This window comes from Corapipo altera, unplaced genomic scaffold, assembly GCF_003945725.1.
Source record: "Corapipo altera isolate COAL_440 unplaced genomic scaffold, ASM394572v1 0, whole genome shotgun sequence".
NCBI lineage: Eukaryota > Metazoa > Chordata > Aves > Passeriformes > Pipridae > Corapipo > Corapipo altera.
Window position 1 is genome coordinate 25,187,684 of NW_020884872.1, and position 17,256 is coordinate 25,204,939.

General features: G+C 39.1%; 1 long non-coding RNA gene across 1 annotated transcript in view; it reads left to right on the plus strand.

Annotated features, from left to right (window-relative positions):
* The window catches only part of LOC113945692, a 46,334-nt gene extending 31,008 nt beyond the window's left edge, over positions 1-15,326 (plus strand). Inside the window, exon 3 of the long non-coding RNA XR_003527171.1 lies at positions 15,151-15,326. This is a non-coding gene — a long non-coding RNA (uncharacterized LOC113945692). The remainder of the gene's footprint in view (positions 1-15,150) is intronic.
* Positions 15,327-17,256: the final 1,930 nt, after the last annotated feature.

Genomic DNA, 17,256 nt, shown 5'->3' on the forward strand with positions numbered 1-17,256 from the left:
GGTCCCAGCTGTCACTGCTGTTTAAGTATTCTTTACTGTTAATTTTTAATATAGGTGCTCATACGGTCAAGTAGACATGGTTTATAGAATGTAGAGACTGTAGTGTTTCATTCTGTGTGAATTTGTGATAAGCACCAAAAATGTGTGAACCAGATAGTGCCCTGAGGCCTGACTTTCTCACACCCAGTGAAAAGCACCTGAGACTAGCAGCATAGTTGCCTAGTTAGGAGCAGAGTTGTTCAAGGCCGCCTGCAAAGATAGTTGAGAGAGAAAGGAAATTGACAGGAAAAGTGAGACCCTTCTTCATCCAAATCACATCCTGGAAGTGCATGTTCTTCTCTGTTGATTATTAAGTGAGCCTAGGATGATAATGTTCCCCAAATGGGATTTAGCATGTCCAAATCACAGGAATATAATCTTGTTCTCAGTTGTTTTGCAGTTGTTTATTTCTGCTACTTTCCACCTCAGAATGGTGTGCACCTCTGGAGAAAGATACAGTGGAATTGTCTAAACACAGTCTAAGTGCCAAGACTGCTACCTAGCACCAACATTTCAGGGTGAAGTGTGGGAGGATTTAAACCTTCCCTTTGCCCCAAGGAATTTGTGTACTGCAAACCTCTCACTCTTTCACAAAACCAGCACACCCAGAATAGATCGCATTGAAAAGATACACTCCATAGTCAGTCCTGAAATGTTATGTCAGACAGCTGTTCTACCTACTTTTAGATCATTAAATGTATCTTCTCCATCAAAGCACTATGCAGTTTCAAACTATAAAATGCATTCATCATGTTGGGATTTTTGTCACCTGAGAACATGTTCCTTATTCCAAACAGTGGCTCTCCTAAAAAATGAGAAGTCCTAGAAAAGTAGTGACAAAGTATGCAACATTGCTGTACTGCTAACACAGCTTGTGGAGTGGTCTGTAGTGGAGAATCCCACCCTTTGAAGTTCCATCTTACGTATTTTCAGTATTTTATGATCTAGCAGAAACACACCTCTTGTTATTAATATGCTTATGTAAGGAAGGTTGTTCACAGAAGAGAGAAAGAAACTCATTGCTGTGAGCGTATAAACTGGTAGAGTACCATTTAGCCAAATACAGAGGAAAGGTACCCTCAAGTGCAGGTATTTCAAAGGGATCTCTGTATTACAGACTCAGGCCCTAGGGGTAATTCTGGAGGCATAGAGTCTTTGGCAGCAGGCACTACATCTTCTTATATGTTTCCAAAAGTTCTTATTTTTTTCTGGGGCCTGATGTCATTATTGTAGTAGCAAAACCAAAATTAGACCACTGTGTATTATTTTCATTTTTTTCTAGGATATGCCTTTTAGGAGCTTTGAGTGGAGGAACAACATTTTGTAACTGTAGTCCAGAATATATACAACTAGACCCTGTCACAAACAGAAGACTTTTCCAAATCAGGTGTCTTCAGTCCTCACCACTGGCATAAATGACCTGTCCTTCCACCAGTGGAATTGAAGGGAAAATATGGAAAATATGAAGACCATATTTTCTTTGAGTTAGACAGTTTCAACAAACTAGTAGAGACAGTGAGAAGGCTTGCCATTTTTGTTTGGGAAAGGCTTCGGTTATAATGTCATAGAAATGACTCATCAGCCTTTATATCTCTGCAGTGTTTTTCACCTATCTCGTTCAAAGAGGATGTTAACCTGTTAGTAAGAACCAAATAAAGGTCATATAACATGAGTTGTCTGATGGTCTCCATGTATTCAGCACCATCTTTCATAACTGTAATGATCCTGTCATCCAGAGTAAACTATGCACAACCTAACTGGCCCAGGGAAGCTTCTGGAGGAGCTGGTTACAACAACACAGCTACCACCTCCCTGCAGGTAGTCTGCCATGTAGCGGCACTTTGAACACAAAATTTGAGGTTTTTTCATCTCTGTGGGATTTAGGAGTTGTGGTTTCAACAAATTTTCTTAGGATGATGTATACCTTTGTACCATTTTGATGAGGTGACTGACTGTGTATCTTCCCCCAAACCATTCACAGTTCTTGAAGTATCCTTTTTGTCTGATCAGTTCAAGAGCCATGGCAAAGGTGTTTGCCTGCTCATTTCACTGTATTAGTTGACTTTATTCCAAAAATAAGTAGCATGGATTGGAGAGGAAGTACTAGGGAAGAAGCAAAAATGTACTTATTTAATCTATAGCCAAGATAGCTCTTGTTACAGATAAAGAAAACACCCTCCCTTTGATTTTCCTTAAACCTCCTCCTTCTTCTATGTTACCTTTAAAAAACTTCAAAACTATGATGCTAAAAAACTAGGGCTAATGTATTCCCTCCTGTACTATCTAATTTAAATGTGAGTTTGAACAATTATTCACATTAATAACTCCAAGTTAAATCTACCAGCCTTGCCAGAAAGGTCAAATAGAGAAACAGCAAAGGTACCAGCTGAACGCTATTCTAAATAGTGAATTTCTCCCCAGGGCACAGCTTTCCCCTCGTTTGAGATCTCTTCCATGCTGGTAAGGATAGTTTTGCCTATGGATTCTGGCAGTTTTGCCTATGGATTCCTTTCTCATTGTTTTGTTGTGCCAGTGTGTTATCGGAATATTTAATTTCACTTAGTAGTTCTTGTTTCCTGTTACAAATTTTCAGATTATTTCACCAGCATTAAGTAGTAAGTAACATATCACCTTCTTTGCAGAGAGCTGAAAAGATTACATTTTAACTGATAGGAAGGATTCAGAAAGAGACTTGTTCTCTCTCTAAAAGTAACTTTTCCAAAAAGGTATACTGAAGTTATCAATAATTTAATAATTTCTGTGCTAATTCAATGTGTGCTTTCATCTTTATTATTATTACTGTTACTGTTGCTATTAAACACTACAGTTGCTTTCTACTGCTTTCTTTACTGTACTTGGGTGTCGTTATCTCTTGCATCTCTGTGGATAAGCTTCACTCTCCCAATCCCATAAAACCCGATGTTTCTTCCCACTCTACCCTAACCTGTCCCAGGACAGCTCTAAGCATACAGCATTGGACCTCCTGCCAGGGTTCCATTCCTACAGCTGCTCCACACACAGGCTAGGGACACCAGTGGGGCCGTGTCTGGCCAGATGTGCTCAGGCAGGGAGGATGCTGTGAAGCAACAGGAGCTTGCTTCTGCTGTGATGAGGGCTGCACTTGTAGGTTTGGAAGTCAGAGAGCAGGTGGGGTTATGCCGGCAGCCTCAGGATCCCCGTAAAGGCAGTAAAATTCTAGAGCCACTGATGTGCCCACTGGTGTCAGGATTTGATCCAAAGTCTTTCTCTGGGTGCCTTCCACACAGTGGTTCTGAAGGCAGGGGTCTGTACTTAAGCAGGATCTGCCATGTGATCATGTGGCTTATTATAATCAATGGATTTTTTCCAGGTACAAGGTCACTCCTATGCCTCTCTTGTCACAGTCTGTTCTCTCTGTATGGCTTTGTGTGTGACAAATAATGTCCCATTGTCTTTTGACTCCATCATGCTTCAGCAATTCAGATTATAGGTCCTCCAATGCTTGGCAACATGTTTTTAATTTTAGGCTTTCTCTAACGGTGCATGGACATTTACAGGAATTTTACCTTTGTCTATGTACCAGAGTTTATTTAGCTCTTTTATTTGATATTGTCATTTTTAGACAACCCTTCCCCTATGATCTTATCAATATCGCATGCATTTTAGTTGATGTATGAACTTTAGAGGATTACTTTTGTATTCCTCTGCCTATCTGTAACTGTTACAGCTTTTGTCCTGGAGTGTTACTCATTCTAAAAAGTGCTGGTACTTTGAATATCAAACAGATGCCTTAGTAGGACCTCTGTGCTTCTCAGCACCTGTTTCTTCCCACTCCTGGTTTAAGTAAATACACATAATAATTAATTTTCCAAGCCAGTAATCTGGTTTCATTTTTGTTAGGCAAAAATCTACCCTTGCTGTACAGGTGTTCTCTTTTAAGGATAAGCCCAAATACCTTACAATATGGTTATGTTCTCTTTCTACCATGTTCACTTCTTAAATGGGGATCTTGACATCTGTCCTTGTCATTCCATTTATATGGTTCTTTGTAGAAAACTGTCAGAGAAAACTACCTGAAAGCCTGCAGCATCGGTGTTTGATAATATAAGCATAAATCCTAGATTTATGCCTTTCTCTCTGTCATTAGGATCAATCTATTCCCAAGAGCACAGATACCTGCTCTGTCTACAGATCTAGGCATTAACTGAGATCCATGCCCTGCATAGTCACAGAAGTACTGATATTTCTACATGAATGAAATCCCTATTTCAAAAACTCATCTATAGCAAGATACTTTCTTGGAAAGTCCTCTTTAAGACAGAAGGCACACTTGCTTTCTTCTACCTGTCCAGTCAAATGAGTTTGTTTCTCGTGTATGCCTATGGTCCATTTTCACCATGGGAAAAAAGGGATCTTTAGGATCAGCAAATCTAGAGCCTTGGTTTTGCAAGCAGTGCATTATGGAGAACCCTTGCTGGCCTTTCAGGGGTTTTTTACAGAGTCAAGACTTCCAGATTATGTGGGAATAAATGCCTAGAATGCAAAGATCCAGCAAATTAAACAGTAAGTTCAGTATATCAAGAGGAGATATAAAGCAGTAATTTTTACATGGAAGAATTTCTTAAAGCTTCTTTGGCCCAAGGGGAATGTCAAATTGTGTAGTTCAAATTCCTTAGACTTGGTTGGAAGAATTTCAGTGCCTGTATCAATAGATCAGTATTTTCCCAGTATGGTTAAATTTGCAACAGCATTATAACCATTCCTTGACATTAGATCATGCAACAGCATCAGTATATGATAAAAATAACAAATTAGCTGAGCTAGACAATAAATGAGCTAGATGTAAAAATAATCAAAAGCTGGGCTGCAATCTTCACAAGTCTCTTAGGTATCTTCTACCAAGACACATAATTATGATACCGTAAGACAGATGATCCATATGCCAAAACCTATTCTATGTACTCGAGTAGAAGCAAAGAATCATAGAATCATAGAATCACAGAATCAACCGGGTTGGAAAAGACCTCTGAGATCATCAGGTCCAACCCTTGATCCACTACCGCTGTGGTTACTAGACCATGGCACTGAGTGCTACATCCAGTCTCGTCTTAAAGACCTCCAGGGACGGAGAATTCACCACTTCCCTGGGCAGCCCATTCCAATGCCTGATTACCCTCTCTGTAAAGAATTTCTTCATAATATGTAACCTAAACCTCACCTGTGCATGTTGGTGTTTTGATGGGGAGAGAGATACTGAAGGGAGGAGGATAAGATATGCTGTTCAGCTGAATAGAGGCGTAACCTATTTTGTACTTGCAAAAGAACCTTTTTCAATTTTATGATCTCAGAATAATTACGTGAATATATATCTGAACACTTGCACTTTCAGCTACTTGTTTGCTGATAGCCATAGCCTGGAAAAACAGGCTGGTGCCCAGGATAAAATGACAAGTTAAAAATATTAATGTTTCAAATATCCAAATAGTTGGAAATTGCAGGGGAAGAATATTTTGGTAATAACACAGATTACAAAGCACAGTACTACAGTGCATTCCCCAGATCAAAAGAAGTACAATAAAACCAGCAGGACACATGCACTTCTAAATAACCACCTATAAAGCCTAACTTGAAAGCAAATGAAGGTGTTTGGGAGTCTGTGAAGTAGATTTCTCTTTAAGGAAGCCTATCATCAGCCCTAGCTACAGACAATGGCTTCATCTTGGTATATAGTTTTGACTTAACAATAAAAGAAAATCTAAGGCTTCTTAGGACTACAGATTTGTGGTCCTGCTCTAGTTGCTTCATGCATCACTAAGCAGTATAAGAGCATATATTGCAACCTGACGATTTCTCCTTCCAAGACTACTTTGGTGTAAACCACCAATTTCGTACTTCATATAGCAAGTTTGATCTAGAAACAGGATCATGAAACAAGAGTCTTCTTTCTAACTTTGGAACCACAGTATATAGCCTGTATATGTTCTGTAAACCCAGGGACTGACACAATTGCTAAGTTTATGTAGTGTCACTGGACAGTCTTGAAGTTCCCCACCAAAGGTCTGATGTGGCAGCACTTAGTGGATGTCCAAGGCTGTTACTCCCTGGTCTTCCCTTGTTCCACCTACACTGCTGATGGTTTTCCAACACCAGAGATGACTTTGATAGGGCTTCCATCATCTAGTTTTAGATGCCCACATCTGAACTTGTCATCTCCAGGTATCTTCATATCCAGTGAAAAAAAATACCTGTAGTTCTAGAGAAATACATTTTTGACATGTACTTTAGGAAGAAACCAATCATACCGTTTGTTTCCACTGACTTTACAGGGAGTCCAGATGACCAGTTCAGAAAGAGAGTTTGAGAACACAGACATTTGTCAAGGTACATCCTACTCAGCTTGCCTCAGTGTATTTTCAATCACAGAACCATCTGCAATACCGATTATCTGAAAATAAAAAAATAGTATGTCATTTTTCATTTTCTTCAATGCAGATCACCCAAATGTCCATTCTTTGGCAGCTATTTCACTTCCAAATATTGCCTGCCGTGCAACTGTTAAATTGAGCACAGTTGTTTCCTTTTCTCTTCATTGACCTTCTAGCAATTACCCTGTTCTCTTTATTACACTCTATTTTAATGTCAACACTTTTATGCAAGAGTTCAATCACTTAGACACTTGAATGACTTCACAGTAGACCAAGAATGAGAAAAAAAAGTCCCTTTAATATATTTAGATTAAAATTACATTAGATAATTAACTTGAAAACACATTTTTGTAAGCGCAGTTAACTCAGTCCATACACCCAAACCAAACATAATTGAAGTTATGCCATTCATTACTTGAACTGTGCTTCTACTTTGTGTGTTCTCTAAGATATGCCATTGATTTTCATAAGATAATTTTTCAGCTTTTATTTCCAAGCCAGACCAGCAGAAAAAAAAGACATTCAGTGTAAGGGTCTCTTGAGTTCCTAAAGATTCTCCAGGTACCGCCATGTCTTTAGGAAATACCTGGTTTTACTTTGATATGCAGAGCTTACCACATAAACTGTCTTTGGGAGGGTACAGAGAGATGGAAGAAGTAGAGATGGAAGTTAAGAATTACCATATTTTGAGTAAGATTCCTTTCTCATTGCTGAATATCAGGAATCCCACATTAGCCACTTCTGCCTATTTCAAAGGAATTATTGTGATTCAAAAGAATCTCAAACTTTTTGTTATCACAGGGCTTCAGAAGAATATAATACAAAAATCCTTCTCATTTCTTTGGTGTCTTTACTCTAAATAAATATAATGAAAATCATTAACAAGCGCAGCGTTCCCCATAATTAATCTAACATCCTTACATGCTTTTGTATTTTTTTCTGGTATTTGTTGGACATAGATGGAATAAGTGGGATCTTTATAAATTTCTGCATTGAGTTTGCCTGAAAGAAAGCACCTAAACAGAAATGCATTAAAAAAACCCAACCAAAGAAAAAATGTCTAAAAAAGCTTCTTGTGGACCAGTAGTATATTACTGTATCTGGTTTTCTCCTTCTCCTGAAGAGAACATTAACTTAATTCTAGGTGTATTCTAGTATACTCCATGTCATCCACTCAAGTCATTGTTTTCTCCCATTGAACTCTCTTTGGCATCCAGCGGGAGCTCTGTGGAAGAGAAGACTGATCAATCAGGACCATAAAAGCCATTTTAGGATTTGGGAAATATCTTTTCTTTTGAGATATCTGTCTCAGGTCATATCCACAACCATTTATTTGGGCTTAAGTTGTGTTTCTCTCTGCCTTGTGGACAAAAGCCAGACTTAATGACACTGGTAGCAGCATTTTAGTACAGCCAGAGGTGGTATTTAATGCAGAGGTAATATCTTGAGGACATGAAGAATACCTCTTGTTCCTGTTGGAAGTTCAGGTACATTGATCACCTCTGTAGAAGTTATAATTTCTGTCCTTCAGGAAGAAATAGGTTTCCCTTAATTTACAGATTAACAACAGTACAGTTTAGGTGAGTTTGTTTGTGGTCTTGGTTCAGCAAACAATGTCAGTGTTGATACAAAACTATGTCAATGCTTCCTTTTATTACTAAGTCATAGTGCATTGTCAAAACTAACTTCCTTATAAAAAAATCAAGCGTGAAATTATGTATCTGTTCTTCCACCACTGACAAGAGATAGAATATTGTCCCATGTTCCTGAACAGAACCAGTGTGTAACTTTAGGAAGTGAGTTGTAACTTTAGGCTGTGAGTTGTAACTTTAGGCTGTGAGTTTTAACTTTAGGCCAGACACAGAAAGAATCACTGTGATTTTAAGACAAACTCACCACAAGCTGTCCACTGCCGTTTTCTTTTAAAATCATATGTACATCTCACTGATATCTGTACATTCTGTCATCCAATAAATATTTCGATAAACAGAAATATGTATCCTTCCTTTAAAAATTTTTAAAATATGTTATTAAAATGCACAGAAAGCTACACAACAGATGTTCTAGACTTTTGTAATAAAATATATTCTGGGAGAGATAAGATAAAACATAATTACTTTTCTTTATGGTAGTTTTAGGGTTTTTTTTTAGAGAGACCAACTGAGCTGAGATAGTAAAATTATTAAAATCTTGTGTAATCACTTAGAATTTTTTTATCGTGTTCATTTCTACATTTTGAAATATTTGAAAGTTATTTTTATGTAAATTTTTATTTGTCTAAGTAAATGCACATAACTTCTCTACCAATAACTGCTTATGCACCTGTTGAGCAACTAAGAAGTTGCTTTTCTCACATGAAAAAACGGTTAAGCATCTTAAAATATGTTTCCTAATGTGGTAAAGCAGGTAGGCAGGGTAGAACTGTCACTGTTTGTAACTCCAAAAATCTTAAATGATGAGAGTTGAAATTAGTATGATTCATGTTGCATACAAGTATGCAAGTATCTTATTAGCCACCATAATTAACAAGACTGGAGATCTTGTTGCTTTGTGGCAAATAGCAGTCCAAGGCAGCAGCAGCGGTGGTGGGGAGCAGGAGTGGTACTACAGCCCTCGCTATACCTTGGGGCCCAGCACTGCAGACAGGTGGGCTGCAGACTCAACATCTGCCCTCCCTTACCCTCTCATAAATCTGCCTCCAGGGGAAGTGTGGCCAAGGCAGTCCATTGCACAGATAGGGTTAGCTGCAGACAGCTGTTCGGAGAATTCCCAGATCTTTGATTTACTGTGATCAATTGCATGATTAGGCTGGATGCCATTGAGGGTGGTGATTATCTAATGGGGGCACTGTGATCTCTGTTGCAAAGAAACTCTGATGGGGAAGAAAAAATCGCATAAGACATCAATATACATTTATACAAAATACCTCAGGGCATCTTTGCAACCAACATACTGTAAGTTAATAGAGCTTTTTCTCAGTTAAGCCAGGGAAGGAAACATGCTTGCATTAAATTTATGTCAGAAAGTGAATCTTAGTGTGAGCAGTTTTCTTTCAGCTAATGCATTTAGCCAAACTAAGGTATGAACTTAATCACTGAGCTATTCGGGAGGTATCCAGCACAGACATTAAATAGGATTATGCAACAGCCATCTGTGCTTGCTAATTAAAGTGTGGAAAACAGCCAGTATCAAATTATTTTGTTTAGACAATTCGTGGCAGGGTTACGTAGTTCAGCATGTATGCAGTGGTTTCACTCTTTGGTAAGACTTTTATGATTTCCCAATGACCTATGTCATTCTAATATACAGACTCTAAGTACAGCCAATGTCATTGTGCCCAAAAAGAAACTTTAAACTTTTGTACTGAAGTAGGATTTTTAATAAATAACTGGCATTTTACTTATGTAGTTTGGAAAACATACTGAATATAATTTATAGAGCCTGCACTTTATAAATTCTGTCCACCAGTAGCTTCAGCTAACAATTTCACCTACACTTTAACTACATCATGGTCAGTCCTTGCTTTTAGAAAACCATTCTTTAATTTAAAAAAAAAAACTTATTTGAGCTACAATTCTGCTTTTAAATGGACTCACATGAGTCCTATAGAATTTGCTTTCTAATGGTCCCTTATTCCAACAAAATTTACTTTTGCAAGACTGAGTTGTAGTCATGAGTTGTACCAATGTGCTTCACATGTATTCAGCAAGCAAGATCCAGTCCAGAAAAACATTCATTCAATCCTGTAGCCTATTCCCTGTGACCACCAGCTTGCTGTGAGGGAGCTGGAATCTGGATGAGTTGTTCTGGCAGTTTGTATCCTGTAACCTTCTTCCCCAGTGTCCCAGTACACATCCCTGCTGCCCCGACAACATGACCAAAAGTTCATGCCTTGCACACATGCACTACCCACAGCCCCTGATAAATGTCATGCACATGTGGGAATGTCTGTGTCTGCAACATGCTACAGGGACTACCTTCCTTTATGCTTTTTTGTTGTACATTCTCCAACCTCCTTAGGTGACTGCAGCTGTATTCTTTTTTGTAGGGTGCACATGCTCATCAGCATGCCCAACAGCCACATGTCTCAACGTTTTAGGCGAGGGAACTCACTGGCATACATGCCACAGCTCTTTTCCAGTGCATCCAAAAAAAAAACCTGAACACAGGGATGGGATGGTGTGTACTTCAATCTATCTCCATCATGGAGCTAGGCCATTGTCTGAGTTGTCTCTCCAGAGCAAAGGGCTAGGAAAGCACACCTACATTCTACAGTGTGACACAGCTCATGTGGCTCCCTGTAGCCAAAAGTTTGGTCACTATCGGTCAGTGCTTGAAAGCTCAGTATGTGCCATCTCTCAGAGTCTTGTCAGTTAAGTGAAACCCCAAAGGAACCCTGGTACAAGAAGACATGTGACCATAGGTAGGATTATGACCACTGTGGTTGCTTCAGTGACTAGTGTAGGGGGTCTGGCACATCTGTTCTTCTCACGGTCATTTTGTTGGGTCCCAAGTTTCTTGTTTCTCTAAAGAAACTATCCATTGCAGTTAGTTTTCTTCTTGAGCATGCTACCCTCTGTCCACTTCAGCATTCAACCAAGATAAGTAGGTTTGTGTTCATTAGAAATATCACTGAAATGATCAGCACAGGAGCACAGCTTAAAAAAATGGCATTTATATTGTCACCATTATGATTTAGAGTCCGTGCCTGCTACAGATGAAGAGAACTGCTCCTATTAGACTTCCCTTTGCACTTCCTCTGCAGTACCATCCACAAATGGTTTCACATCCTTCTAACATTTTGACAGTCACCATTAGCAACCCAAGAGCTAAAAACTTTTTAAATTAAGTCTTGGATTTCACTGCACAGTTCTGTGGCAGAGTCAATTCAGTGACAAATCTGCAGCCCCTGCAAAGGAGTAAAAGGAAGCTAGATTTCTTCAAACTTAGGAGTTAGAAGAAAATATGGTTTGAATAACTCTTCTAACAAAACAATCTGGGGTTTAAGCAACATAGATTCAATAGAGAGTCTTAAAATCAATGAGCAGAAAGCTTTAGTAACTTCCCCAACCACTGTTTTCTTCCTTGCATGAAAATGGCTCATTAAAAGGACACATCAAATTGCTTTCCATGTCTGAAAGCGAACACCAACACAATTGGAGAATTTGCTAAACTGTTCCATTTGAATGTGATACATAACAAGAGGGTTAGGAAGCTTCTGCATTAACACGTGGGAGATGTTAAGAGAAAAACACAAATGTCAAGTAAGAATAGGGAGGAAATTTCAATTTGCAATTATGCTTTAAATTTTTTTTAACAGACATTGCAGTTTGTAAAACAGAAAGAAGCCTAGTTTGGTAGTTCGTGCTCCCAATTTTCAATATAATTTTCATGTAAGTGTACAAAATGTTTTGTTTCATGCTTTAGGTTTGTTTAGGTTTTGTTGTGGTATTTGTGTTCTCCATCCTACACAGAGCACTCATGACATTCATCTCTCTCAGCTAGAAACAGAACCACATTTTTAGGCCACATACAGACATAAAGCGAAGCTTGATGTTTACCTTTAATGATTATAGACTGCTAAATATAGAGATTTCATAGCAAAGAAGTCCTTTAAGTGAAGTGTTGTATTAATCACAGAAAATAACTTCTACCCATCCTTCAGCAGGCAAACCCCTAATAGGGCCAAGAGTCAGAAAATTGGACTGTAAAAAGAAGAAAAAATAAAATCTGCCTTTCCCTCACAAAACCACAAAGTCCTAAAATTAGAATGGTCCTTTTTTTTGGCTGAAAAGGGAAGTTGCACCATGCTTGGATTTGGGGCATGGGCAGGAGCATAACAAGCACATCCAAGAATGCCACTGCTTGATAGTCAAATGCTATCTTGAGAATGTACGTCAAGCTGCATGCATGGTGCTTCTCCATCCTTCAAAAAACTGCCATCTAAATCATCTAGCAGTGGATCAAGCTGAGGTATCACCTTCTCAAGCCAAAAACATGTTCCTTCGTCAAGTATGCAGAAATAATATAAAACACAGCCCTATTTCTTTGAAAGAGCCACAAAGTATTCATATTGCTCCACAAATTAACAGGATGAGCATCCCCTACAGCCTTGCCCCACGAACTGTGGAAAGAGGCTTCTCCAGCCTTCTCTTGGCTACTTACCCTCCTGGTAACTTTTGTTTCAGGCTTTTGGACAGTGTAAGGGAAGTGAGCTCCCAAGGACCTAAAGACGAGATGCAATCAATGGGAAGTCCTAGAAGGGTCTCACCTCTTGAAAGCATTGAAAGAGTGCATTTATAAACATGATTTCACACTCAATTAGAAAGGTGTAAACCTTGTGAAACTCAGGGCGGTTGTTCCTTATTAATATGTCTAGCTGAAAGCAGCAGTTGAATCTATGTTTTAGCAGAAAAGGCTGTTTACTCTCATAATTAAGGAGGGTCAAACAGTTAATCTATCTATAAGAGCTGTGCCAGTCAGTTCAATAGAAGATCTCATTTTCATAAGGAGTTCAGATGGAATATTCTGCATGCTATTCTGTTCCAGAAAAGAATCTAGTAATACTGCATTAAAAAAATATGTATTGTTTGAAGCAAATACTTCATTAATTTGACCTATCTGTGATAACATTTTTAAGGGCACAACAATACCAGTGAATTTTACTACTTGCCAAGAGAGGCATGTTACTATCAGGATGCATCCTGAATGTGTTCAGCTAGTTCAGCTCAAAGGAAACAATGGAGTTTATAGACATGGTAGGCTACCATTCAAGTTGGCAAGGTTCCCATTACAAATATTCCTTGTTTTGAATATCTCTTACCATCCAAGTTCTACATGATGCATATAATTTAAGCATTCTCCTTAGTGAATCACAAATGAAGAGCAATGTCTACAAGAGAATTTCAGGGGAGGTGTGAGTAGGATCCTGTGTTAGACTGAGTGAGCACCTTCAGAGCGGGCAGTCAGAGTAGAGGCCCTAGCCAGAGGTTCTTGGTGGGAATATGATAGAAGAAAGCTTTGGATCTAGCCCAGAGAGGGCACACCACCTCTCCAGAGGTGTTTAGATGCCAGTAGGATAAAACCTCAGCTAAGTGTATATATAACTTAGAGGCCTAAATGTGTTTTTTGACATTTAAGGATAATATGGCAGATCTTGACAAGCCAAGCTTTGTCTGATTAAAGAGCATGACATAGCACCCTAAATTACCAAAAATAAAATGCATATTGTTATATATTGCTACTATATGTTTTCTACAGTTTGTATATGAGAAAGTATGATTAAAAGTCGATGAGAGACTGTTTATAAATTTTGATTGCTTCATAATTTTAACTTTGAGCAACATTTTTATCATAATTATAGGCTTTCTTAAAGCATTTATGCAGATTGTTTTATTCAAAAGGGGTTTATTCCATATAAACTCCACTCTTTTATCTCTCCATGAAATCAGTGTGTGAATTCCCAGCAACCACAACTCCATAGATAGTCATCACATTAGTAGCAGAGATATTTTCAAACAAGGCAATATTCCTCAAATATTCTGAACATTATTTCCTGCCTTCCCAGCCAGTGAGTGTCATGGTGGTAAACAGTAATGATAATCGTTAGCACATTTGTTACCTCTTTATCTCTCTTTAAAAGTATTAGCAAATTTGTAGTCAATTCTTCTGTGATGTTCCCGTGTGCTATGGTAGTCAGCATATTTATGGTTCAGTGAAGGCTCAGGGAGATTAAGCCTGATATCTCACACCTCCAGTTCAAGGAGATTTAAGTCCAGGATTTATATGCAGAGTTTATGTTCAGTGAGAATTTTGTGTCTAAATATTCTGGATCCCTACAAATGTTGAAATATAAAGGACTTACCAAGGACCCGAGGCTGGTTTTTAATTGCTATTAACATCCAGTTGATTGAACTGTTTCAATGCATGTGAACAACTTTTGGGATCTGCAGCGGGGACTGAGTCCATGGCTCCCACTTTAGATTGGCCCATGGCTATAGTGCCTATGAGGAGAGGGCTTTGGGGAAAACCATCCTCTCTCCTTCCTCCCAGTTTTCTCACAAAAGATGTCCATCCCAGCCAAAAGCCCAGGATTTCTACAATGGCAACAATTAGGACATCAGGACCCTTGGCTGAAGCTTAAGGCAACAAATTGACAGCACAGCTGGACCTAATGTAACAGAAAAGCAATTCAACCCTTGGGTGAAACCAGTGACAGTCCTGGTAAAATCACAGAAGTGAATCATCTTCACTGGAAGAGGAGCTGAAAGGTTTGAATAGTTTCATAGCAGTCACTGTATCAGCACGCTATGCCTCATTATGATCTTCTCATCCCAATGACTTGAGAAGGCACTTCTCCAGCACTGGAACATCTATAAAGTAAGCAGAACAAAATATATACCCTCTACTTGCATATACTGCTACGGCATCAAACGGAAAAGGTACTATCACCTCCCCCGGGAAATACAAATATATTATGTTAAATGTATATAAACTATGTGCAAACATTTTGCCCTCACAGTAAAAATTTGATCTTTAATACATGTGCTCAGATACTCAGAAAGAAACAGATTTGTGAAAGCTGTAACACGTTCTGGTGGGCTCATGACAGTGATGACAGTCTCTAAATGTTTCATTCTACATTCAGAAGGGTTAGTTTGCCTCAGTCTCTTCAATACCTGATGCTATGCCATGCTCCATTTTACAGCACTACCTTCAACTTCGATGATTTCCTCGAAGGACTGGATCACATCACAGTGGGATAACCTGAGCTGCACCCCATACTTTCTATTCACAAGCCATTTGAAAAACTGTTTTGCACTTCGGTCTTGGAATGTATATTCTGCACTTGAATGGTGTGGTTCAGACTTCAGACCCTATTGAAAGGGTCTAAGGCCTTAAAAAAAAAAAGCACCAAAAAAAAAGTTAAAACCAAAACTACAAAACACTAATGAAGCAATTACATTGCTATCTGCTGCTCTAAAATGAAATGAGAGAATCAACACAAACATCGTAAAAAATGAGTTCTGTGCAGAAATGCGATTAGATTTTCCCTGTTGATTTTTATAACTTGCAATCTTTATGTTACAGGACTTGTAGCTTCCCTCTGATTTCACTCTAGTATGGATTAGGCATAATTCCACCACACTCATTTCGTCAAGGAAGACAAAATTTTGGCAAACTTTGGTTTTCCTATGTACAGCACAAACACCATTTAATCCTTAAATGCTAAAATCATAATCATCTTTGTTTACATTTCCCATGTTATTTTAGTCATTTCCCAGCGCTATCATTAGAATTTGTGCTATGATATTTCCTCCTTGAAAACATGCTAATATTAACGTTCGAAGTACGGGAATAAATATAAGTTGAGTGCTTGGATTTCTTATGACACTGCAGTTGGAGAGGGTGCAACTCTGTATTTCAGAGCAATTGTAGAAAAGGCATGTTGTCACTGGACTTAATTTCAAGACGATCAAACTGCTATGTCTGAGGAAAAAAGTATTTTGCTATGTCAATTATATTCTGAATTCTGAGGTTTGGAACTGTTTCATTGCAGAATGCTGAAAAGGGGGCAGCTGTGTCTGTGAAGGAAAGCAGCAATTGTACAAGTATATTGTTAAAAAAGCAAATACATTAGAGGTAACAAAGTGTTCATTTTTAGGTGGCAAGAGGAGATTTTTAGTATCTATCAAAGATATTGATAAATATTTTTTGCAGATTTGTTGGTCAGTCAGTTGTTTGAAAATAAGGGTCGTGTTCTACCGTAGCCTTTCTTTGCAGGCAAATGGGCTGCATACAGGAATTTTTCTTGTGTGAGGGAATTGAATAAAGACAGACCACGGCTCCTCTCTAGAGCCAGGGACCGGCCACAGAGCCAGCCTCACTGTCCGTCACAGTTGCAGCTACAATTGACTTAAAACAAGTTGGAGGCAATTATTCCAAAGTAAAACCTGATTTCTTCTTCGACGATATTAACCGATGCTAGACTGTAGCTGGCCTTGTCAAGGCATGGAAAAGACCTTACCTCCGGGCTGGTGCTTGGGACCCGAAGAGTCCTCAGTACCCTCAGCCTGGAGCACTCTAGACGAAGCGCTAGGCTTTTTTTAATATAGTTTTTTAAATCTGGGATTTCTGAAGCGACAACTTTCAGGTCAGACCCGAAAGGAGAGTGTCTGCAGTACTGGCCCAAGAGTCCTGGTAATGGATGCGGGAGGCTCCGAGCCCCTTTCCGAGAGCCCAGGGCTGAGATCTGCAACCCCGGAGTTGCGGCCAAGGGCCGCTGCCCGCTGCCCACAGAGCGGGGTGACCTCCCGTCGGGCGCGGGGCTGCGAGCATCCACATCTCCCCTTGTGCTTTTTGAATACCTGGGGCAGAATTAGCCAGTCTCAGGCATTCATCGTAGTTCTGCAAAAGTAAGTGTCTACAGCCCCCGCAAAACAACAAACAAAAACCTGCGAAGAGGAAAACGCTGTAAACAAGCAGCAGAGCTTTGGGGAATTTGAGATGAGCGTGGAGAGAGTTCGGATCAAATGGGATTTAAAGTAGACAGCAGTAACTGCATGTGATCAATAATCATCCCGTGTACATTCCTCTACTCATTTGACATCAGCTAGGACCGTTCAAATATTGCAACTGAGTACTCGGCAAGGAAATCAACTGAGCGTGTATTTAAACTGTGGTTAATTATTAATATGAACAATTCTTTTCGATTAAATGTTTCATTTAATCCCCTCATATGGACTTGTCTAGGAAGCTACATGTCTAGCTTCGAAAATGATAATATGGGCGCAGACTTATTCTAGAGAATTTG